Raw genomic sequence first — 24,858 nt, forward strand, 5'->3', positions numbered from 1 at the left:
TTACCAGGTCTTGCTCTCATTAGGTAAGCCGGGGTACAGTTGGTGGAACTCACCGGGATGTGGTTATACAGGTCCACCAGATCAGGCAGTTTCTCAGGCCACAGATTACGTTCTTCCAGGGGCAACGTTTTTAGCAAGTCTATCACCACCTGGTTCATTTTCTCACATAGTCCGTTAGTCTGAGGGTGATAGGGCGTTGTTCTTATCTTCCTGCAGCCATACAGGTTGCAGAACTTCTGGAAGACCTCCGCTTCGAAGGCTGGTCCTTGATCCGTCAACACTTGCTCCGGATACCCGTGTGGACGGTAGAAGTGCAGCTGGAAGGCTCTGGCTGCTGTTTGAGCCGTTAAGTCTTTGACAGGGACCACCACCACGAACCGGGAGTAGTGATCTACGATTGTGAGGGCGTAGATGTACCCAGATCTGCTTGGAGCCAGTTTCACATGGTCCAGAGCTACCAGCTCCAGTGGCTGCCTGGTGATGATGGGCTGCAGAGGAGTCTTCTGGCTGGCACGGTCCTTCCTTTTTAGGTTGCATGGGCCACAGTCTCTGCACCATCTCTCGATGGCTCCTCTCATGCCTACCCAGAAGAACCGTCCACACAACAGGAACTCCAGCTTCTTCCATCCGAAGTGCCCTGCTCCGTCGTGGTATGCCTTCAGAACCATAGCCGCGTCTCGTCTCGGGACCACTACCTGCCAGGTCAGCTCATGTGTTCGGGAGTTGACCATTCTCCGGCACAGCTTCTCTTTGTAAAGAAACAGCTTACTTTTCTCCTTCCACAGTTGCTTGGTCTCCTCTGGAGCGTCTGGGTCAAGGCGGGCATCAACCTGTGTCAGCATTTCCTTCACCAGACGGACTGCGGGGTCACTGTCTTGAGTCTCTGCCCAGCTGTAGTGGGGTAAGGGATTGAACGTAGCAGAGTGCCTGTCCCTTACACGGTGGGAATACTGGGTAATCCAATGACGGTGGAACGCAGGGAGTTCGATCTCTTCCAGTTCCTCTGGATCTTCCCCTCTGTCCGGTAAGTTCGGCATCCTGGACAGGGCATTCGCGTTAGCATTTGAGCGTCCCGTCCGGTATTTGATGGTGAATTCATAGTTGGACAGGCGGGCCATCCATCTCTGCTCCAGGGCACCAAGTTTTGCAGTGTCCAGATGTGTCAACGGGTTGTTGTCAGTGTACACGGTGAACTTGGAGGAGGCAAGGTAATGCTTGAAACGTTCCATCACTGCCCACACCACTGCCAGGAACTCTAGCTTGAATGAGCTATAATTCTCAGGGTTTCTCTCTGTGGGCCGTAGTTTTCGGCTGGCATAAGCGATTACCCGCTCTCCCCTGCTGGATCTGGGACAGTACGGCTCCTAGCCCGATGTTGCTTGCGTCCGTGTGGAGGATAAAGGGCTGGCCGTAGTCAGGGTACGGCAGGATTTCATCCCCCATGAGGGCCTTCTTCAGCTGGCGGAAGGACTCCTCTTCCAGCTTTTCCCACCTGAAGGGTGGCTTCTGGTTTTTGGCCTTCCTGGACTGGCCTATCAGGAGGTCCTGCATAGGAGCTGCCATTCTGGTGAAACTGGGAATGTATCTTCGGTAGTAGCCTACCAACCCGAGGAACTGCTGCTCTTCCTTTATGCTGGAGGGTCTTGGCCAGTCCTTAATCACGGTGATCTTATCGGGGTCGGGAGCCACTCCGTCAGCACTCACCACGTGTCCCAGGTACTGTACTTTTGATTTCAGTAGATGACACTTGGAGGGTTTCACCTTTAGGCCGTAGCTTGCCAGGGTGTCAAACACTTCTGCCAGGTGTTTCAGATGGTCCTCGTAGGTCTTGGAATAAACGATGACATCGTCCAGGTATAACAGGACCGTCTCGAAATTCCGATGTCCCAGACAGCATTCCATCAACCGCTGGAAGGTTGCTGGTGCGTTGCAGAGCCCGAACGGCATACAGTTGAATTCGCTGAGGCCCATCGGGGTGGTGAACGCAGTCTTCTCCTTGTCCGCCTCTGCTACAGGAACCTGCCAGTACCCGCTAGTAAGATCCAAAGTGGAGAAGAAGTTAGCAGATTTTAATGCAGCTAAAGATTCTTCTATCCTAGGTAACGGGTACGCATCTTTGTGTGTGATTCAGTTGACCTTTCTGTAGTCTACACACATTCTCATGGTGTTGTCTTTCTTTTTTACTAGAACTAATGGAGCTGCCCAGGGGCTACAGTTGTCCCTGATTACCCCAGCCTCCTTCATGTCTCTCAACATCCCCTTTGCATGCTGATAGTGTGCAGGGGGTACAGGTCGGTATCTTTCCTTTATGGGTGGATGGTCTCCTGTGGGGATGTGATGTTCTACCCTTTTTACTCGCCCGAAGTCTAGCGGGTGTTTACTACAGACTCTTTCGTACTCCTGAACCACCCAGTAGACTCCCTGTTTTTGGTGTGAGGGAGTGGAGTCAGTACCTAAATGCAGCTGCTGACACCAGTCCTCCATTTGTTTCTTAGAGCCGTTACCTTCCTCTGGTTGAGATGGAGGCAAGGGTTCTACGGCCTTTACAGAATTTTGGTTTATGGTGAACAATTTGGCTAGCGTGGCACACCGGGGCAGGTATACTTCTCTCTCCCCGATATTTATGATGCGGACGGGCACCCTCCCATGGCGTACATCGACCACCCCCCGTGCTGTCAAAATGGTGGGCCTACTGTCCGAGTAGATTGGTTCGACCATTGCTTGGTAGTCTCTACCTCTTAGCCAATAGCTGCCCGGCACCATATCATCATCTCACTTTTCGGGGGCATGGCAATAGGGAACGGGTCACACATTCTCACGCTACCAATCTCACCACCAGATAGTTCCACCTGTTGCCGTTTCATCAGTGCCCGGATCTCCTTTTGTAGGACACGCTGCTGGCTGGAACTGGCGTTCATGGCAACCTGCTGTAATATAACAATTATCTCTGCAAGACAATTTTCAATCACGTTAGTACCCAAGGTTATTTTAGGGTGACTCTCACGACGGTCAATGTCCACAATAATCAGTCCTTGTGCCGCCAGTTTAACTTTACCGATTTTAATGGTCACCTCTTTGAATCCCACCTGCGGCACGGGCTGACCATTGCTGGCGATGATACTCAGGTCGTCATCTGGGTAGCGGGTTATGTCCGAGTCATTCCAGTACCGCTTAAAGAGCACATAAGGTATGGTAGTTACCTGTGACCCGGTGTCTAGTAGGGCACTCATAGGAATGCCATCCAGTACCACAGGCAAGACTGGATGTCCCCCTACGTATTTATCACGCCAGTTCGATGGGCCTGATGATCTTATGCCTGGGGATTGGCCCTCTGCCCCAGGTTGTGCCCGTTTAAATGACAGTACCTTGCCATATGTCCGGGTTGATAGCAGCGGCGGCAGATGGGTTGTCCGTCCTCGTTGTATGTGTCACTGGGTCTTCCTCTGGACGATGGGATCCTCCTCTGTCGGCGCCACGGGATGTCCTCCGGACTGGTGGCCAGCTTGATCCTTCCTGGAGAGGATACCTGTAACGACTGCACAGTCCTGGTTAATGCGACTACGCTTTTGGTCAGTTCTTGGACCTGATGGTGCAGGTCTGCAGCCGTGTCTTTATCCAAAGCCTGCGCACCAGCTCCCACAGGCTCTGCAGACAAGGGCGCCGCCTCCTGGTGATAGGTAATAGCAGGGCACTGGTGGGTTACAGCACTACCCGGTGCCGGTTCTCGGAGCACCCGGATGGCCCTGTCTTTGAACTTTGCAAAGTCTAACCCAGGGTTCTGCAAGGCCATTGCACGTAACTGGGTTCGGTGGGCGTTTGACAGCAGACCCTCAATGAATTGTTCAGTTAACAGTTCATCTGCATTCCGCACACTGTCAGGGTCTGCCTGTTTAATGGCTCCCAGGGCCTCCTGCAAATTCAAGGCATAGTCTCTTATACTGTCTTGGGCCCGCTGCTTGCACCCATAAAATCTCATTTTGATCTCTGCTGAGGTACGGGTATCAAAAGTGTCCTTCAGACGGGCTAAGATCTCCTTCACAGTCTCCTTGTCCCTGACTGACCAGGACTTTACTTCACGTTGGGCTGCGCCGGTTAGCTGGCCTAGCAATATGCTCACTTTTTGTCCCTCCGTCAGGGGGTACACTTTAAATAGGCTGTACAGTTTCTCTTTAAAGTCGCTTAGGGTATGCGACTCCCCTGAGTATTGGGGCAGCCAGGCCGCTCCAGGGATGTAAGGCATTGTAAATGGCATCACCGCTGCTGCAGCGGCGCTGGTGGTAGAAGGTCCCTCCGCGTCCGTCATCTTCCTCCCCCCTAGTTAAGCGTGGCCTACCTTCCGACGATCCTCTTCTGTAGGCCGCGGCTCCGCTGGTGCTGCTCCGGACAAGGACCTTGCGTCGCGTCCTGGTGACGTCAGCGTCGCTCTCTCTCCCTTCCAGGACCTTGCGCTGCGTCGGTGCGTGGGGCGGAGCTTCGGGTCTCGCACGGTTTTGACGTCTACGCCCCTCTTCTTCCCGCGCGGCGTCCTGAAGATGGCGTCCGATGGTGGGAAAACGGCTGAAGATGGCGGGAACCGACGGAAAATGGCGGGAGACGGCTGGAAATGGCGGGAACCGACGGAAGATGGCGGGAAAACTCTTCTTCAGGTACGTGTACAGTCTTTTTCAGGCACGCAATACCCGTTTGTGGCAGGTTGGTCACAATCCTTCCGACTACGCCAAAGCTGACTTGCCCCCTGGGCCGTGGGGCACTCGAGACCGGACTTCAGGGCAATGCTGGGAGTAGTAGTGGTGACCCGGTCCCGTGGCTCAGGGTGGTCAGACCAGTAGCAGCCTTTTATAGGTTTTAGGTTAATTGTCCGACTACGCCACCCGTGGATTGCGGTCAGATTGTACTGCCGTTGCGAGGCAGACCGCGAGGCTGGTGTTGTGTGCGCAGCAGAGAATGGGATAACTCCCCACGGGAGGAGTATAGCCTCAGGGCAGCAGTGTGGATGATGGGAGTGATGGTGCACGAGCGCAGCAGGAACGACTCAGAGTCTTTGCAGTGCAGTTCAGGGTCTTTACTGATGATGATAAGGCAGACCCTCCCGGGAGTACTGGCTAGCATAAGAGGCCTGGTCAGTCTGTGAGCAAACAGGAGTTCCCCTGGCCAGGTGGAGTTGTAAGCCTCCCCATCTGTCTGCACTCTTTCTGGCTACCTTGCTGTAAGCGAGTGGAAGTAGCCCACGTCCCTGAGTATACCGTGTAGTGCTCACCCGTATGGCTGATGACTTGGGACCTTCTGATAGGCTCCGCTCCACGATAAAATTTCACATTTATTTTGATTGTTAAAGGGAATCTGTCACCCCCTTGAAGATATCAGACCTTTAATATGGTCATACAGGTTATAGAGCTGTAAATCTATACATACCTGTATGGCCCATATTAGCGGTCTGATTGCAGAGGAATGTGTTTTAAAAAAAATGGTTTTCACATGCTTGGCACCCGGGGAATGCTAAGAAATGCCCGCCTATCTACTTAGCAAGCCCAGAAATGCCCACCTATCATCTTATTTTGCATATTCCCCTCCTCCCTTGCACATCACAGGGCCCTGTGATGTGCACTTGTCTCACTCACTTCCCGCATATGCGCAAAGCGCCGCTATAATCAGGAGCGCTTTTTTTCCTCCAGGCCCAAATTTTCTCTGCAGTGTTCTAGTGCGCAGGCGGCGGAGAGTCACTGGAGTGGAAGTTACAGTGACTACCCGGCGCCTGCGCACTAGAACACTGCAGAGAAAAACGGGGCCTGGAGGAAAAAAAGTACTCCTGATGAGAGTGGCGCTTTGTGCATGCGCGGGAAGTGAGTGAGACCAAGGCCCTGTGACGTGCAGGGGAGGGGAGGAATATGTAAAATAAGATGATAGGCTGGGATTTATGGGCTTGCTAAGTAGATAGACGGGCATTTCTTGGCAGACCACGCCACTGCTATGGGGCTCATGAGCTGGGGGGCCCCAAAGCAGAGGGGGAATGAGGAGGATAGGTGAGTATTGTATTTACCGGGGGGAGGGGAGGTTGCGGTGGTGGAGGAGCGGGCACGTGCAGTAGCCACTGCTGCAGCTACCATGTGTGCCTGCTGCTAAAGGGAAATGAATATTCATTCTCTTTAGTAGCGGGCACAGAGGAACGCAGAGGAGGCAGAGAGGAGCGCTGAGCCGCGGCTCCAGCTGACATTGGCCGCTACTAAAGAGAATGCGTATTCTTTCTTCTCCACACCCATAGTCCCGACATGGAGAGGTGTGAATATGCCAGCAGCTCACATCAGTGTCTGAGAGCGTCCGCTGCTCAGAATGCTGACATGAGCTGCTGGCAGACAGGACACAGCGCTGGAGGAGGGGGGAGGAAGGAAAGTGAGTATAAGTGTTTATTTGTTTTATGTGTGCAGTGATTCGGCCATGCATACCAGGATTGGGGGATGAGGGGGCCATGCATACCAGGATTGGGGGATGAGGGGTGCCATGCATACCAGGATTGGGGGATGAGGGGTGCATGCACACCATAATTGGGTGATGAGGGGGCCACACATACCATGATTGGGGGATGAGTGGGCCATAAATACCAGGATTGGGAGATGAGGGGTGCCATACATACCAGGATTGGGGGATGAGGAAGCCATGCATACCAGGATTGGGGTATGAGGGGTGCCATGCATACCAGGATTGTGGGATGAGGGGTGCCATGCATACCAGGATTGGGGGATGAGGGGTGCCATGCACACCAGGATTAGGGGGTGAGGGGTGCCATGCATACCAGGATTGGGGGATGAGGGGTGCCATGCATACCAGGATTGGGGGATGAGGGGTGCCATGCATACCAGGATTGGGGGATGAGGCGTGCCATGCATACCAGGATTGGAGGATGAGGCGTGCCATGCATACCAGGATTGGGGGATGAGGGGTGTCATACATACCAGGATTGGGAGATGAGGGGTGCCATACATACCAGGATTGGGGGTTGAGGGGTGCCATACATACCAGGATTGGGGATGAGGGGTGCCATACATACCAGGATTGGGGATGAGGGGTGCCATGCATACCAGGATTGGGGATGAGGGGTGCCATGCATACCAGAATTGGGGGTGAAGGGGGCCACACACACCAAGATTGGGGGATGAGGAAGCCAAGCATACCAGGATTGGGGGATGAGGGATCCATATGTACCAGGATTGGGGGTTGAGGGGTGCCATACATACCAGGATTGATGATGAAGGAGCTATGCGTACCAGGATGGGGAAATTTTCAAGTAGCTGCTGCATTTCCCACCCTAGGCTTACACTGGAGTTAATACATTTTCCCAGTTTTTTGTGGTAAAATTAGTGGCCTCGGCTTATTTAAAATATACGGTATTTTAAAATCAGTGAGTACGTGGTGCCCATAATATTGCAGGACTGTGGGGTGCATTATACTATGTGGGTTTGCATTTTACCCTATGGGGTGTGTAATATATTGTATGGAGGACTATGGGGAGTGCATTATCTTCTATGGGGGACCATGGGAAGTTCATTATACTATATGGAGGATTATGGGGGGTGCATTATACTATATGGAAGGCTATGAGGGGCCAATATAATATTTTGAGGGATATGTGGGGGGCCATTATACTGTGTGAAAGCAATTATACGGTGTGAAGGTTTGTGTGTGGTCCATCATACTGTTTGGAGGGCTGTGTGGGGCCATTATACTGTTTGGGGGGCTAGTGCGGGCCATTATTCTGTATGTAGGCCCTTTATACTGCATGGAGGGCTGTGTGGGAGTCACAGTTGGGGGATCATACTGTGTTGGGGTCACCATACTTTGCCTTAGGAGTTGAGGTGGGGCACAGTAGGGTCATTATACTGTGCATGTGGAGGAATTCACCATGGGGGTATCATACTGTGTTTGAGGGGCACTTTTATTGGCATAATACTTTATGAGGAATCTAGGACTTCAGCAGGAGCAAAATTACAATGTAAAGGCTGGAAAATTGTGAGATCTGCTCTTCTAGGACACAGACAAATATTTTTTTTTGTCAGGGAGGGGCCCAATTAGAGCTTCTGCTATGGGGCCCCATGATTTCTATGTACGCCCCTGATGGGCGCCAAGCATGTGAAAATCGATTTTATAAAACTACATTTCTCTGCAAGCAGGCCTCTAATATGGGTCATACAGGTATTTATAGATTTACATTTCTATAACCTGTATGACCATAGTAGAGGTCTGATATCTCCCAGGGGGTGACAGATTCCCTTTAAAAGAGTATATATACATAAGACAGGCCACGGATATGAACAGAACCAATATGTTTCTGCTCTCAAGCCTTAATCATGGTCTATCAGTATATGCTATGCAAACTTTAAAAAGGGAGGAGGAAAACACCACATGACTTAAAATGACCAATCCTGCTATGTACTAAATACACAAATCACCTAAGAATACAGTATGAAAGCATCAAAGAAATTTTGGTAATTGTATTCTATAAATCTACTGATACTAATTTTATATTACAAACTCAATCGTGTCATTCAGCCCATGCAATTAGAAATAAGAACTAAGCGTAACTGTACATCTACATGTACATATAAGAATAAATCCCAAAAAGTTTTGTCCAAATTGTTAAGTGGGTTCTTCTCGTTATAGTAGTGCAATACATGTGGACAATAACTGCAGTTTAGGCACATTGTGGGTCTCAGCAGGGGCAAGAAATGCAAGGTCTTCCAGAGTACGAGACACTCTTTGTAATCGTAAGAGCAAACCTGGTAAAAGTGCGGCCCACGGGCCACATGCGGCCCTTTTCTGTTCTAGTGTGGCACACTGACCAGGACAGCCAAAGGGCTGGCTACAGTGTCATCCTGCAGAGTAACTAGGTGAGGTGAGCAGCTTTATTTTTATTCTTTTCTAATTGACAGTACTTTGCGGGAAACTGTGCTGACACAATAGTGTGTAAGGGAGACATAATACTGTGCAAGGGGCAGTGGGAGGACATAATACTGTGCAAGGGGCAGTGGGAGGACATAATACTGTGCAAGGGGGCTGTTTGGGGACATAATACTGCGCAAGGGGACTGTGTGGAGACATCAGTCTGCATGGAGGATTGTGTGGGAATATATTATGTAAGGGGGGAGGTGGAGACAATACTGTTCAAAGTGACTGTGTAGGGGCATAATACTGTGTGGAGGGGGGCTGTGTGGGACATCCTACTCCGTAGGGGGCTTTATGGTGACATACTGTGTGAGGGGTTTTGTGGGGGCATCATACTTTGTAGAGGGGCTTTGAGAGGACATTATATTGTGAAGCTGGCTGTGTAGGGACATAATATGTAAGGTGGCTTTGTGTGGTCAATAATACTGTGTAGGGGGCTCTGTGGTGACATATGGTGTGAGGCCACATCATACTGTTTGGGAGGCTTTATGGAGAAATTATACTGTGGGGGCATCATATTGTGTTGGGAGGTGTTGATCAAGGTACAAGGGCTGAATAAGAGGAGCAGTATGATTTACTGTTTTTTATAAACTTTAAAAAGCAATAAATGATATATTTTTGATTTCCTGCTACAGGTAAGAATACATGTTGCAATAAGCCCTATCGTAACATTTATTAACAGTGGCAGCAAGCAAACAGACTTAATTCTGCTCAACATTAAGTGATAAGTGTAACGGGTCTGGGAGGCGGAACCTCTGAGCTACTATACAAGGGGGCGGTCCTTGTAAGGGAGCGGGTGGCGACCAGGCAGGCAGTCACAGCAGGTGACCGGGACAGTCTCTAGAAGAACGGGCAGGAGGTCACGGCAAGTGACCGGGGCAGTCTCTGGATGAACGGGCAGATGGTCATGGCAAGTGACCGGGGCAGTCTCTGGGTGAACGGGCAGATGGTCACGGCAAGTGACCGGGGCAGTCTCTGGGTGAACGGGCAGATGGTCACGGCAAGTGACCGGGGCAGTCTCTGGGTAAAGGGTTGGTACGACCTGTGGCGGCTGATGGTAGACGTGAGCTCCCAGGTGAGCAGGCGAGAGTCTCTGGATAAACGGGTGGTCACAGCATGTGACGGCGGAGCCTCCAGGAAGGCTAGCAGACAGGCAGCAGATGAGCGCTCCCAGGTGAGCGGGCAGGAGTCACTGGACAGGCAGGTGGTCACAGCACGTGACGGCAGAGCCTCCAGGTAGGCTAGCAGGCAGGTAGCAGATGTGCGCTACCAGGTGAGCGGGCAAGCTGGTCCATAGACAGACTGACAAGAGTTGGAAGGCAGACCGTCGGACCTCAGGCAAGCAGGCAGGTAGTTGATGTGCGCTCCCAGGTGAGCGGGCAAGCTGGTCCTTTAGACAGACTGACAGGAGTAGTAAGGCAGACCGTCGGACCTCAGGCTAGCAGGCAGGTAGCAGGATATCAGGCAGGAATTAGACAGCAGACTGGCAGGAATCTGGCAGGTATCTGGCAGGTAACTGGCAACGGGACCTGAGGGCTGAAGCAGAGTAGTGAACAGTGCTACAACATTGCTCGGGCACCTCCATTTTGGAGGAGGTGCCTTTTATATGGGAGGTCCTCCGGCAATTGGCCGGGGACTCCTTAGGACGGCGCGCGCGGTCCCTTTAAGAGAGGGGGAGCGCGCGCGCCCTAAGCACACTGCCGGGGAAGGAGCGCGTGCCGGAAGCAGCGGGGAGAGCAGCGCTGGAGGACGCCACGCCAGGAGCGGGGAGGTGAGAGGGGCGGCGTCTCTGCCTAGAACGGGGCAGAGACGCCGATGCTACAGTACCCCCCCCCTTTAGGCCCCCTCTTTTTTTGTCCAGAAAGAAATTTCTCAAGGAGAAGCGGGGCGTTGATGTTCTCCCTGGGTTCCCAAGTTCTCTCCTCAGGACCAAACCCCTTCCAATCTACCAGAAAAAAGGTTTTTCCTCTTACCCTCTTGGAGGCCAGAATACTCTCTACCTTAAAGATGTCATCAGCGGAAACCGGAGCAGGAGGGGCACCTGGATTTTTGGAAAAAAAGTTAAAGACAACGGATTTGAGGAGAGATACGTGGAAGGAGTTGGGGATCCGTAGGGTGGCCGGGAGTTTTAATTTGTAGGCCACAGGGTTAATTTGCCTGAGGACTTCGAAGGGGCCGATGAATCGAGGACCCAACTTGTAGGAGGGTACTTTGAGCCGCACATGTTTGGATGAGAGCCAAACCTTGTCTCCCGGACGGAATTGGGGCGGATCCAGACGTCTCTTATCAGCATATCTCTTCATCCGCTCAGAGGAGAGAAGAAGAGCGGACCTGGTGCTCTCCCAAATAGTAGAAAATTCGCTGACAAGAGACTCCGCAGCAGGGTTGTCCACAGAAACGGAGACAGGAAGTGGAATCCGGGGATGTTGGCCACCGACTATAAAGAACGGGGATTTGGAAGAGGACTCGCTCTCATGGTTGTTATAAGAGAACTCGGCCCATGGTAGGAGATCCACCCAGTCCGAGTGGTGAGCATCAACGAAGTGCCGGAGGTAGCTGGACAAGATCTGATTGATCCGCTCCACTTGACCATTGGACTGAGGGTGGTAAGCGGAGGAGAAATCCAGGGTAATGTCCAGCAGCTTACATGTGGCTCTCCAGAAGCGAGAGGTGAACTGAACCCCACGATCCGACACGATGTGGAGGGGCAGACCATGGAGACGGAAGATGTGGCGGATAAAGTCTTTAGCCAGCTCGGGTGCAGACGGAAGACCAGGCAGGGGAATGAAGTGGGCCATCTTAGAAAAACGGTCAGCGACAACCCAAATGACAGTGCAACCGGCAGAAACTGGAAGGTCGGTGATAAAGTCCATAGCGATGTGTTGCCAAGGAGCAGCAGGTACGGGAAGGGGCAGGAGATGGCCGGCAGGTAGATGTCGGGGAACTTTGTTACGGGCACAGGATGAACAGGCCGCGACGAAGTCTACCACGTCCTTACGCAGGGTAGGCCACCAGTAATGCCGGGTAATAAGTTGGAAGGTCTTCTTTTGGCCAGCATGGCCAGATAGTTTAGAATAATGTCCCCAGCGAAGAATCCTCTCCCGATCTGGCACAGCTACGAACGTCTTACCGGGTGGAAGACGAGTCAGATCCAAGGGGGCCACATTCATCACCTTGGAGGAGTCGATGATGTGCGTAGGTTCCTCCTCTTGATCGGAGGACAGGAAGGACCGGGACAAGGCATCAGCTTTGACGTTCTTGTCCGCCGGACGGAAATGAAGAATGAAGTCGAAGCGGGCAAAAAACAACGACCACCGGGCCTGGCGAGGATTGAGTCTCTGGGCATTTTGGAGATATGCCAGGTTTTTGTGATCCGTGTAGATAATTACCGGGTAGAGAGCCCCTTCAAGCAGATAGCGCCACTCTCCCAGTGCCAATTTGATGGCTAGCAATTCCCGGTCTCCAATGGAGTAGTTGCGCTCCGACGAGGAGAAGATTTTGGAGAAGAAGCCGCACGTTACCATTCTCCCAGTAGAAGACTTCTGGGTGAGCACCGCTCCGGCTCCGGAAGAGGAGGCATCAACCTCCAGGTAGAATTGTTTATTACAGTCCGGACGGTGCAGGACGGGAGCAGAGGCGAAGGCTTTCTTTAGGGAAAGGAAGGCCTCCTCGGCTTCAGGCGACCATGTTCTGGGGTTAGCCCCCTTACGGGTAAGTGCAGATATGGGAGCAGTCCGAGACGAGAAGTGTGGGATGAAAAGACGATAATAATTAGCGAAGCCCAGGAATCGCTGTATCGCCTTCAAACCTTCAGGACGAGGCCATTTTAGAACGGAAGAGAGCTTCTCGGGATCCATTTGCAGACCTGTTTGGGAGATGACATAGCCCAAGAACGGAAGGGAGGTCTGATCGAAGAGGCACTTCTCGTATTTGGCGTAAAGGTGGTTCTGCCGAAGCCTAAGCAGGACCTGACGAACATCCCTCCGGTGTGTGGGGAGATCCGGAGAGAAGACCAAGATATCGTCCAGGTATACCACTACGCAGGAGTACAGGAGGTCACGGAAGATGTCGTTGACTAGTTCCTGAAAGACCGCGGGAGCATTACAGAGACCGAAGGGCATCACAAGGTACTCGTAGTGACCGTCCCGGGTATTGAATGCCGTCTTCCACTCGTCTCCTTGACGGATACGGACCAGATTATACGCTCCTCGTAGATCCAGCTTGGAGAAGATCCTGGCGCCCTTGAGACGGTCAAACAATTCGGAGATGAGTGGCAGGGGATATTTGTTTTTTACCGTGATGAGATTGAGTCCTCTGTAGTCAATACAGGGACGTAACGAGCCGTCTTTCTTTTTGACAAAGAAGAATCCGGCTCCAGCCGGGGAGGTAGATTTTCGGATAAATCCCCTAGCCAGATTCTCTTCAATGTACTCAGACATGGCTCGGGTCTCGGCTGCAGACAACGGGTAGATACGCCCACGGGGAGGAGTGGTGCCAGGTACCAGGTCGATCGGGCAATCGTATGGCCTATGGGGTGGCAACGTCTCAGCTTCCTTCTTACCGAAGACGTCCGCATAGGGCCAGTAGGGAGCCGGGAGACCAGGTAAGTTAGCTGGAGTAGGCTGAGGGCGAAGTGGACGGACCGGGACCAGGCAGGTCCTATGGCAGTCAGGACCCCAGCGGAGTACTTCACCGGACCGCCAGTTCAATACGGGTTCATGTGTCTGGAGCCAAGGTAGACCTAGCAACAGGGAGTGAGAAAGTCCGGACAGCACATGGAATGAGATCTCCTCAGAGTGCAGCATTCCCACCTGCAGGGTTATGGGTTCGGTGACGAGCAGGATGGTCTCCGAGAGAAGTCTTCCATCCACGGAGGCGACTGACAATGGTTCAGCCAGGGACTTGGTGGGAATATGGTATCTCTCTACCAGAGACTGGGAGATGAGGTTTCCAGCAGCTCCAGAATCCAGATGGGCGAGTTCAAAGAGACGGTTTTCTCCCCAAGCAATAGAGACCGGTAAGGTCAGAGACGGAGAGGGCTTACGTTTGTCTCGACCTCTCCGAGTGGTCCTAGACACTGGCGTTTCCCGGCTTTTCCGGGCAGGAACGGATGAAGTGCTTCATACTGCCACAATAGAAACAGCTTCCCTCGGCTCGGCGAGATTCTTGGCGAGAACCGACCATCTTGGTCTGGTCGACCTGCATAGGCTCAGGAGAGTGTAGCTGAGGAGAGACGGAGGGAGTGACGGGTTTCTGAAAAGTGGGAGCTAGACGTGGAAACCTCCTCTCACGGGTGACCTCTTTGGCACGCTCCTGGAACCGCAGGTCAATCCGGGTGGCAAGAGTTATTAGGTCATCGAGAGTGGTAGGAATATCCCGACCGGCAAGTTCATCTTTTATATGGCCGGACAGACCCTCCCAGAAGACGGAAACCAGAGCGTCATTATCCCAGGCCAGCTCCGAGGCAAGGGTACGGAACCGTATGGCATATTGGCCCACGGTGAGACTTCCCTGACGGAGGCGTAGCAGAGATGATGCGGATGAGGTCTTCCGTCCGGGTTCGTCGAAGACTTTCCGGAAAGCCGTGAGAAAGGCAGGCAAGTCGGACACCAGGGGGTCTCCTCTCTCCCATAGAGGATTTAGCCAGGCCAGGGCCTCTCCGGTGAGATGGGACATGATGAAGGCAATTTTGGCCCTGTCGGAGTTAAACTGGTGAGACAGGAGTTCAAAGTGCAGGGTGCACTGATTTATGAAGCCCCGAGCCTGGGCGGAGTCGCCTCCGAAACGAGGAGGTGCAGAAAGCTGGGGTCCGGGGTAGGATACCATGTTATTAGTGGGCAGTGGAGCTGCCGGATTGCGAGTCATGGCACTGGCGGTGGTTGCAGGCAGAGCAGTCAGAGTGTCCAGGCGAGAATTGACATTCCGCAGGTGACCCAGGATGGACTCCTGTTGGGACCTCTGACGGGACAGTTCATGACACAGGTCCGAGAGCGAGGGAGCTTGGGTGCCACCGGGTTCCATGGCCCGAGCAAACTGTAACGGGTCTGGGAGGCGGAACCTCTGAGCTACTATACAAGGGGGCGGTCCTTGTAAGGGAGCGGGTGGCGACCAGGCAGGCAGTCACAGCAGGTGACCGGGACAGTCTCTAGAAGAACGGGCAGGAGGTCACGGCAAGTGACTGGGGCAGTCTCTGGATGAACGGGCAGATGGTCACGGCAAGTGACCGGGGCAGTCTCTGGGTGAACGGGCAGATGGTCACGGCAAGTGACCGGGGCAGTCTCTGGGTGAACGGGCAGATGGTCACGGCAAGTGACCGGGGCAGTCTCTGGGTAAAGGGTTGGTACGACCTGTGGCGGCTAATGGTAGACGTGAGCTCCCAGGTGAGCAGGCGAGAGTCTCTGGATAAACGGGTGGTCACAGCATGTGACGGCGGAGCCTCCAGGAAGGCTAGCAGACAGGCAGCAGATGAGCGCTGCCAGGTGAGCGGGCAGGAGTCACTGGACAGGCAGGTGGTCACAGCACGTGACGGCAGAGCCTCCAGGTAGGCTAGCAGGCAGGTAGCAGATGTGCGCTCCCAGGTGAGCGGGCAAGCTGGTCCATAGACAGACTGACAAGAGTTGGAAGGCAGACCGTCGGACCTCAGGCAAGCAGGCAGGTAGTTGATGTGCGCTCCCAGGTGAGCGGGCAAGCTGGTCCTTTAGACAGACTGACAGGAGTAGTAAGGCAGACCGTCGGACCTCAGGCTAGCAGGCAGGTAGCAGGATATCAGGCAGGAATTAGACAGCAGACTGGCAGGAATCTGGCAGGTATCTGGCAGGTAACTGGCAACGGGACCTGAGGGCTGAAGCAGAGTAGTGAACAGTGCTACAACATTGCTCGGGCACCTCCATTTTGGAGGAGGTGCCTTTTATATGGGAGGTCCTCCGGCAATTGGCCGGGGACTCCTTAGGACGGCGCGCACGGTCCCTTTAAGAGAGGGGGAGCGCGCGCGCCCTAAGCACACTGCCGGGGAAGGAGCGCGTGCCGGAAGCAGCGGGGAGAGCAGCGCTGGAGGACGCCGCGCCAGGAGCGGGGAGGTGAGAGGGGCGGCGTCTCTGCCTAGAACGGGGCAGAGACGCCGATGCTACAATAAGACTGAATATAAAACAATAATAATTGGAAGAATTATTTTTCTGCCGGTTTGTTCGGCCCTCCACAACAGTGGCAGCCTCTCCTATGGCCATTTATTTTTGAACACGATTATTAGTCACAATGGGTGAATCTTCAGAATTGTCATGAGTTTTACAGGCTTTAAAGGTGTATTCCTAATACATTGGCTAGGGTGTAACTCACTGCTTACCGTTTTGATACCAAAAAAGGGGCAATGGAATCCAAGAACAGGGCTCTGCCGTCCCATCTTGAACGGAGCAGAGGTGCACATGCTCGACCTCTACTCTATTCATTGTCACTGAGACTGCCAGAGAAAGCCAAGCTCCGTACTAGGCTATTTTCAGCAGTCCCATAGAAAATGAATGGAGCACAAGCTGAACATGCGCACTTCCGTTCCATTCAAGAATAGTTCCAAAGCTTCGTTCTTAATATGGAACTGTCAAATCCATTGGATATGGAAAAACTTTTTTTTCCTTTTTTTAAATAACCGTTTAAGAAATAAGATAACTGTAAATTGAAGTTTTTCACAGTATAGTTTATGAAGTCTGTCAGTTGCCCAAGATGTAAAACAATAACTTCATTTGTGAAATTGATCAAATTTAGTCGTTTTAAATTTCCAGATGTTCATTAAATAAAAATATTTTTGCCTAATCTAAACCATAACAAACTGGATACATTGACAAATAATGTACAATCCCCCCAGAAGGGGCTCTGCTTCTTTTCACAGTAATCAGTTCTAATATATTGACTTTAGATTAACTAAATGCAGGTGGGGTCGGGGCCCTAAATTCAGATTTAAGGTTGTCTTGTACGCCGGAAGTTGCAGATTGTATTAAGGAAAGCATTTGTTCATTATAAACACAAAATCGCTTATTAAATTAAAATATGAGAGAATGAACATTAAGTTTACTTATCATTAAAAAAATATATAAGGTTGTAGATGACTATCAAAGGTAGTATCTAACTCTGCACACTTCTAGGAATCACATATTTTCTCATTTGACATCTGCTCAGTTGCTAGCTTTTTTCTGGTGTCATTCTCAAGATCATTGTTAATGTCTTCCCACTTCTGTTCTCCCTCTCACAGCATGTAGTATCACAAAGAGAAAATCTGCAGCTGCATCCCCTCCTGACCCTCACCTCTCTTAATTTCTAGGAAGCTTATTGACATTTAACACTCTTCACCCGAGGGTGGTATGCACGTTAATGACCAGGCCAATTTTTACAATTCTGACCACTGTCACTTTATGAGGTAATTACTCTGGAACGCTTCAACGGATCCCCCTGATTCTGATATTGTTTTTTCATGACATGTTGTACTTCATGACAGTGGTAAAATTTCTTCGATATCACTTGCGTTTATTTGTGAAAAAATCGGAAATTTGGCAAAAATTTTGAAAATTTAGCAATTTTCAAAATTTAAATTTTTATGCCCTTAAATCAAAGAGATATGTTACACAAAATAGTTAATAAATAACATTTCCCACATGTCTACTTTACATCAGCACAATTTTGGAACAAACATTTTTTTTTAGTAGGGAGCTATAAGGATTAAAAGTTGACCAGCGATTTCTCATTTTAACAACAAAATTTACAAAACCATTTTTTTAGAGACCACATCATATTTGACGTGACTTTGAGGGGCCTTTATGACATAAATACCCAAAAGTGACACCATTCTAAAAACTGCACCCCTGAAGGTGCTCAAAACCACATTCAAGAAGTTTATTAACCCTTTAGGTGCTTCACAGGAATTTTTGGAATGTGGAAGAAAAAAAATGAACATTTAACTTTTTTCACAAAAATGTTACTTTAGACCCAATTTTTTTTATTTTTGCAGGGGTAACAGGAAAAAATGGACCCCAAAATTTGTTGTTAAATTTCCCCTGAGCACGCAGATACCCCATATGTGAGAAAAAACCACTGTTTGGGCACACGGCAGGGTTTGGAAGGGAAGGAGCGCCATTTGACTTTTTGAATGTAAAATTTGCTTGAATAATTAGCGGACGCCATGTTGCGTTTGGGGAGCCCCTGATGTGCCTAAACAGTGGAAACCCCCCACAAGTGACACCATTTTGGAAACTACACACCTTAGGGAACTTATCTAGATGTGTGGTGAGCACCCTGAACCCCCAGGTGCTTCACAGAAGTTTATAACATTGAACCGTAAAAATAACATTTTCACATTTTTTCAACAAAAATGTTTTTCAGCCCCCAATTTTGCATTTTCACAAGGGTAACAGGTTGCGTTTGGGGAGTCCCTGATGTGCCTAAATAGTGGAAACCACCCCACCGTCACTCGAGCACCCACCATACTCGGTGCATATGCAAGCACCCGATGCAAACTCAAGTAGCGAGTACTTGCGCTCACTAGTCGCCATATCGTCGTCATTTTTTTTTCTTTACTTCTGAAAAAATCCCAACCCCAACCCGAACCTTAGTCCAACCCTAACCCTAGCCTAACCCTAACCTTAGCCTAACCCTAGCCCAACCCTAACCCTAGCCCAACCCTAACCCTAGCCTAACCCTAACCTTAGCCTAACCCTAGCCCAACCCTAACCCTAGCCCAACCCTAACCCTAGCCTAACCCTAACCTTAGCCTAACCCTAGCCTAACCCTAACCCTAGCCCAACCCTAACCCTAGCCCAACGTTAACCCAAACCCTAGCACAACCCTAGCACAACCCTAACACTAGCACAACCCTAACCCTAAAGTTTATTTTTTACGCTGTTCCTTATGTGGTATAAGTGATTAGACGACGTTATTCTTTGGGTCGGTGCAATTACAGCGATGCCAAATTCATATCTGGTTTTTATGATTGACAGCTGTCACACACTAAAAGACGCATTTTTTTGCAAAGACTAGTTTTTGCATCGCCATATTTTGAGAGCTATAATTTTTCCATATTTCGGCCGACAGAGTCCAGTGACGGCCTGTTTTTTGCGGGACAAGTTGTCATTTTTATCGGTATCATTTTCGGGCAAATGACATTTTTTGATCGCTTTCTATTCCGATTTTTGGGAGGCAAAATAAACAAAAGCCAACAATTCAGGAATTGTTTTTTTTTTTTTTTTTTTTATGACGTTCTGCGTGTGGTAAAATTGATAAGGTAGCTTTATTCTTCGGGTCAGTATGTTTACAGTGGTACCGCATTTTTTTTTTTTTATATATTTTGGCGCTTTTACACAATAAAAACTATTTTATAGAAAAAAGAATTGTTTTTGCATCGCTTTATTCTGAGATCTATAACTTTTTTATTTTTCTGTTGTTGGAGCTGTATTGCAGCTTGTTTTTTGTTGGACAAGATGACGTTTTCAGCGGTAACATTTTTATTTACATTCGTCTTTTTGATCGCGTTTTATTCCATTTTTTGTTTGGCAGTATGATGATAAAACATCGTTTTATGTTTCATTTTTTTTTTTTTTTTTTACCGTGTTCACTAAAGGGGTTAACTAGCAGGACAGTTTTATAGGACAGGTCGTTCCGGACGCGGCGATACCAAATATGTGCACTTTTATGGGTTTATTTTTTTTTTCATTAGATTATTTATTTATGGGTACAATATATATTTTTTTTTATTATTTTTTTTTTCATTTTTTTTTAAATATTTTTACAATTTTTTTTTCACTTTCTGACATTTTTATTGCTTGTTCACATTGTCCCACTATGGGACTTTCACTTTTAGAAGCCTGATCGCTCCCTATGCCATGCCGCCTGTTAGCGCTGCACAGGGAGAAGTTACTTTGGTCGTGCACTGCGCATGACCAAAGCAACTTCCTGCCTCCTGGTGATCCGGATGTTGTCATGATGACGTCGGGTCACCATGGCAACATCCGGGACCGGATTCAGACACCGCTGGACGCCGGCAGAGAAGGCAAGTATCGCGCTTACCTCCTCTTGCCACCGGAATGCTGCGATCGATTTCGATCGCAGAATTTCGGGGGTTAATGTGTCAGGAGCGGTGCGGGACCGCTCTCTGCACATAGCACAGGGTGTCAGCTGTGACAATCAGCTGACACCCGGCGGCGATCTCGCCCGCACCGCTTGTGTGCGGGCGAAATCGCCAGGGCGTATTAATACATATCAGGCCCATAAGGCCCAGGGCACAGATACGTACTAATACACCCTGGGTCAGAAAGGGGTTAAAGTAAAAGCTGCTGATTTATGGAAAAATATAATGACCCATAGGGTTCATCAAGTAATTCAACATTGTAATAATAATTCTGCAATAATGTCTTCAATTTCACACATGACTTTACTAATATTTGTTGAATGCTGACTGTTAATCTGTTAAGAGTAGGCCATACTGATTATCATAGACCATAATACTAGTGCCTCTTAATTATTACAGATTACACTGGAGCTACATGGAGAATTTCTGTAGGGTGTGACTAGCAGTTACAGTCAATAATTGACAGTTTAAATTGGAGTGTTGGGCTGTGTGCCCACGATGCGTTTTTTAAGCGTTTCCGCAGCGGCAAAAACGCTGCAGAAATGCTTAAAAAACGCATGGTAGAAGGTCTGCCATGTTCCCCAATGATAATTTCCACTGCGGGTTATCATTGCGGAAAAAAACGCAGCACTACCAATTATTTTGCGGTAGCGCTGCATTTTCACCGCCATTGCCTTGCATTGGAACGCATGTATTCCGCTTCACTGGATCTGTACATGCAGATTACATGTGTTTCAATGTGCGGATGGTACCCGGGTCTGGAGGAGAGGAGACTCTCCTCCGGACCCGGGTACCATAGAAAACTGTAAAAAAATGAATAAAATAAAAAATAAATATTATACTTACCTTCTGATGGTCCCCGGTGTCCTTGTCTTGGCTTGCCGGCAGATCACGGTGGACTGAAGGACCTGCGTTGACGTCATTTAGTCATGTGACGGCAGGTACTTCAGTGTAGTGTACCGCGAGCTGCCGGCAAGCCCGGACGGATCGAATAAAGATTCCGGGGGCCATCAGAAGGTAAGTATAGATTTATTTTTTTATTTTTTGACATTCTTTGGGGTCACACTATATAAATCCATGCCGTTTGCAAGTTGTCAAGTACTTTTCCAAGTGATGCTAAAATCGCTTGGAAAGCGCTTGTCAACCTGCATGCGGAAATGCATGTGAAGAACGTTTCACATCCGCTTGTCCCTGGCAGGAAAAACGCATGTACAATCCGCATGTACAATCCACATGCGGTTTTTTCTGCCAGGGAGATGCAGAAATGCTCAGGAAAAAATCCGGAGAAATTCTGCATCGTGGGCACATAGCCTTACACTACAAAAATGTCTCCATGGAACCTCAGACTATCTCATACTTTTGAAATACTGCTCTTTTTAATAACTAGATTTGCCTTAAGAAACACGTTTCAATTTTAAATTCTCTAATGCATTTAATTAGTTGGAAGCCACTGGTCAACATGACCCATAGTGGCTGTATCTACCATTGGGCGTAGGAGTGCGACTTCCATAGCACTGCATCTGGGGTGCAGATGCAAAAGGCCAAAGATGTCTAGGCTGCAAACTCTGCAGTCATAAAGAGAAGTTGACATTTGAGGTATGGGCATTAGTGATGAGCAAGTATGTTCTGTTAACCCTTTCGCCGAGTATACTCGGGCGAGCTCCGAGTATTTACAGCTGCTCGGTGATATGGTTGACTCACTTCCGTGTGTATGATTTGCGACGGTTTGATAGCTTTAATACATGTGAGGAATGTCTGCTTCTTACACATTCCTCACATGTATTAAAGCTATCAAACCATTGTAAATCATGCACACGGGAGTGATTCAAACATATCACCGAGCGTGCTGTAAATACTCTGTCCTCACCCGAGTATACTCGGCAAAAGGGTTAACAAAACATACTTGCTCATCACTAATGGGCATGATAGAGAATAAAGGGAAAGTAAATGACACAATCTGAGAAGATAACATATGTGAGTTACTGCATGAAATCATTTTGTGGTTTGCATTCAGTGCATGTTGTGTTTGGAGACTTTCACATATGAATATTGCCCTACTTGATAATGCATTTTTTTAAGTTCATACCTGGGAGAAAAATTCACTACAAACTGCCCTGCATGGCAGTGCCCCTTTTTCTTTTTTTTTTGTGGGGGAGGTTCTAGTTTGAGTCATTTCAACCAGACCAAAGTGGGGTGTCCTGTTGCCAAAGGGCTGCTAAAACTTTTCCTCCTCCAAAGCTCAGGATCAAGCCCTGGCAGTGAACTTTTGGGATTTTTTCACACGTTGTGTTTTTGACTCATTTCACCCTTCCTTCCCTACAAAAAATGTAGAGTTTTACTGTACCACCAAAGTGAGCGAGATTTCTAAAATCTCGTGCATGTGCTGTTTATTTTTTCCTTGCAGATTTGAACCTTCAAAGTTTCTTTTTCAAACCTGCGGCATTTCTTTCAGCATTTTTATGCTGTGTTTTTTACCCATTCAAATGAATGAAAAAACACACATACAAAAACCCATCAAGACACGCATATTTTATGCAGAGCTTTTCCTACTAAGAAACACATTTTTGGTGCAAATACTAACGTGTGTGTAGCACCCTGAGGGTTCGGCTGCTACAGGAGTATTGCACCTCAACCCAGAGGTGTGATATTCCACTCCCGGGCAAGGATGGAGAGTGGAACTGAGCTCAGTCAGCTGCATGCACTACATACATCCCATTTCCGAGGAACAGACCAACGGTACTCCCACTTAGAAATGTGCAGGTACGACCGAGTCTGTTCCTGGCTGGAGTGGGAGGGGGGGTGGTACATCCCAAGTAGTGTAGGGGCAGATAGGGGGAGCAGCCTGGGTAAAGATAGGAGCTCATTGGGTGCTGGTCACCTGAGCTCACACATAGAGGGTGTATATAAGGTGGGCACCAACTAAGATCAGGGTCAGATGCAGAGAACAAGTCAGTTGGAGACAGCAAGACAGCTGCAGAGGAGCAGACAGCAAGCAGAGAGGAAGTCAGCCTGCAGCAAGAGAGAGACCCTGAGTGAGAGAGGAGCAGAGAAGGAGTACCCAGAGGGGAAAACAGAGAGGACCCAAGAACCCAAATTAAAGCACCGGGTGAGGAGTCGGCACAGGGTACCGGATCCCAAGCTGGTGGGGGCAGAAAACACACCCCAGCCAGAGACCGGAGACCGTGGGCAGCGTTTGCCACGGTCACCCATCACATCCACCCCGAAGGCACACCACATGAAGGGTCAGGGAACCCAAGGCCAAGGGTGTCCCAACAGAAGGCCCGAGGGAGCTGGACCTAGGTGGATCACTGGTGGGGATGGCCAGAGAACGGGACAGAAGGAGAGCTCAGGGCCACGCTCCGGACTTGTTTGGGGGTTGGCTGGATCCAGGACCTGGTGGACGCAGCACGGCTCGGGTGGTCACTCGCAGCTGGAGTGACCAGTACAACATCTGCAGTAAGTAAACACCCTTAACTGCACAACCCGACTCTGTCTTCATTGCCGTCTGCACTGCACCACCACAACCCCCATCCTCTGCACCTGTCCCCCCTGAGGCTATACCCCTCCCGTTGGGGGTTATCTCACCAAGCTGCGCACCCACCATCAGCCTCAGCGGACCCTGCTGCAGCGGCGGCCACAGTGACCGCATCACAACGGGTGGCGTAGTCGACACAAAAGAACTCTTAATAACATCTGTAGGACTGCCACATAACACTGAGCTTGACGCCCTGGGCACGGGCCGGGTCACAGCCGCTCGGAGACTACAACCCCCCATCTGATCCGGTGCCGGGTATTCCCCTCAAAAAGGAATATGTCCCAGGGGGCGCGTCAACTTTGGCGTAGTCGGCAGGATTACGTGCCCACAACAACCGGGTACTGCGTGCCTGAAGAAAAGTGCAAGTTTACCTCAGAAAGAAGTCTCCCGCCGGTTCCGGAGGGTCCACGCCATCGGACTCCATCACCAGTCGTTTCCCGCCGATGGTCCGCCATTTCCAGCTTGTTCCCGCCATCTGCAGAGTTTCCCGCCACTGGGCGACGCTTCCCGCCAAATCCGAAGATTTCCCGCCTTGGAAGAGCAGCGGACGCCATTATGGGCGTGCCAAAGGAGGGCAGGAGGCCGCCTCCCATCGTGGGCCAGGACAGAAAATGGCGCCAAAAGTGGAAACCGCCCCCACCAACAGAGACTGTGATGCTGGAGGTGTCTGTCAGCGTGAAAGAACTACCCCTGGAGCTGACAGTCACCGAGTTGCCCCGGGACCGCCCTCGAAGTGGGAGGAGACGAAAGAAAAGAACGAAGATGGGTGCCGCCTGGAGCAGTCTGGAGCGAGCGCACCCGGAGGCAAGAAGTCTAACGAGGAGTAGCGGAGAAGCTTACCCGGATATGGAGAGAAAGCAGAACAGCACCGGCCCGCTGGCCAGGAGTCTGCTAAAGACCGAGGAAGGAGGGCAGAGCAGCACCGGCCCGCTGGCCAGGAGCCTGCTGGAAGAAGAGCAGAGCAGCACCGACCCGTTGGTCAGGAGCCTGCTGGACACCACGACCCCACTAGGCCTAGTGGAGGTCCTTGCACAGCTCCCCCGAGACCGGGAGTGTGCGCAGACTGCCCTGGAGGGCCTCGCACGGAGGATGGCCCGGGTACAGCGCGAGATATTGGCGGAATGGAGCCGGGAGATGGCCCAGCAAGCTGAAACCAAGACGCAAGCTGAAACCAAGACCCGGAGCACGCCAGCCGAGATGAGGAAGGAGACCGCCTCTGAGGATGGCGCGGGAGGACCCAAGGCCGGAGACGGCGCCGAGAAGGGAGCCGAACGCATGGAGGCAGGTA

This window comes from Phyllobates terribilis, unplaced genomic scaffold (genome assembly GCF_046119375.1).
Source record: "Phyllobates terribilis strain yellow unplaced genomic scaffold, ASM4611937v1 Scaffold_11__3_contigs__length_659146591, whole genome shotgun sequence".
In the NCBI taxonomy this organism is placed as follows: domain Eukaryota; kingdom Metazoa; phylum Chordata; class Amphibia; order Anura; family Dendrobatidae; genus Phyllobates; species Phyllobates terribilis.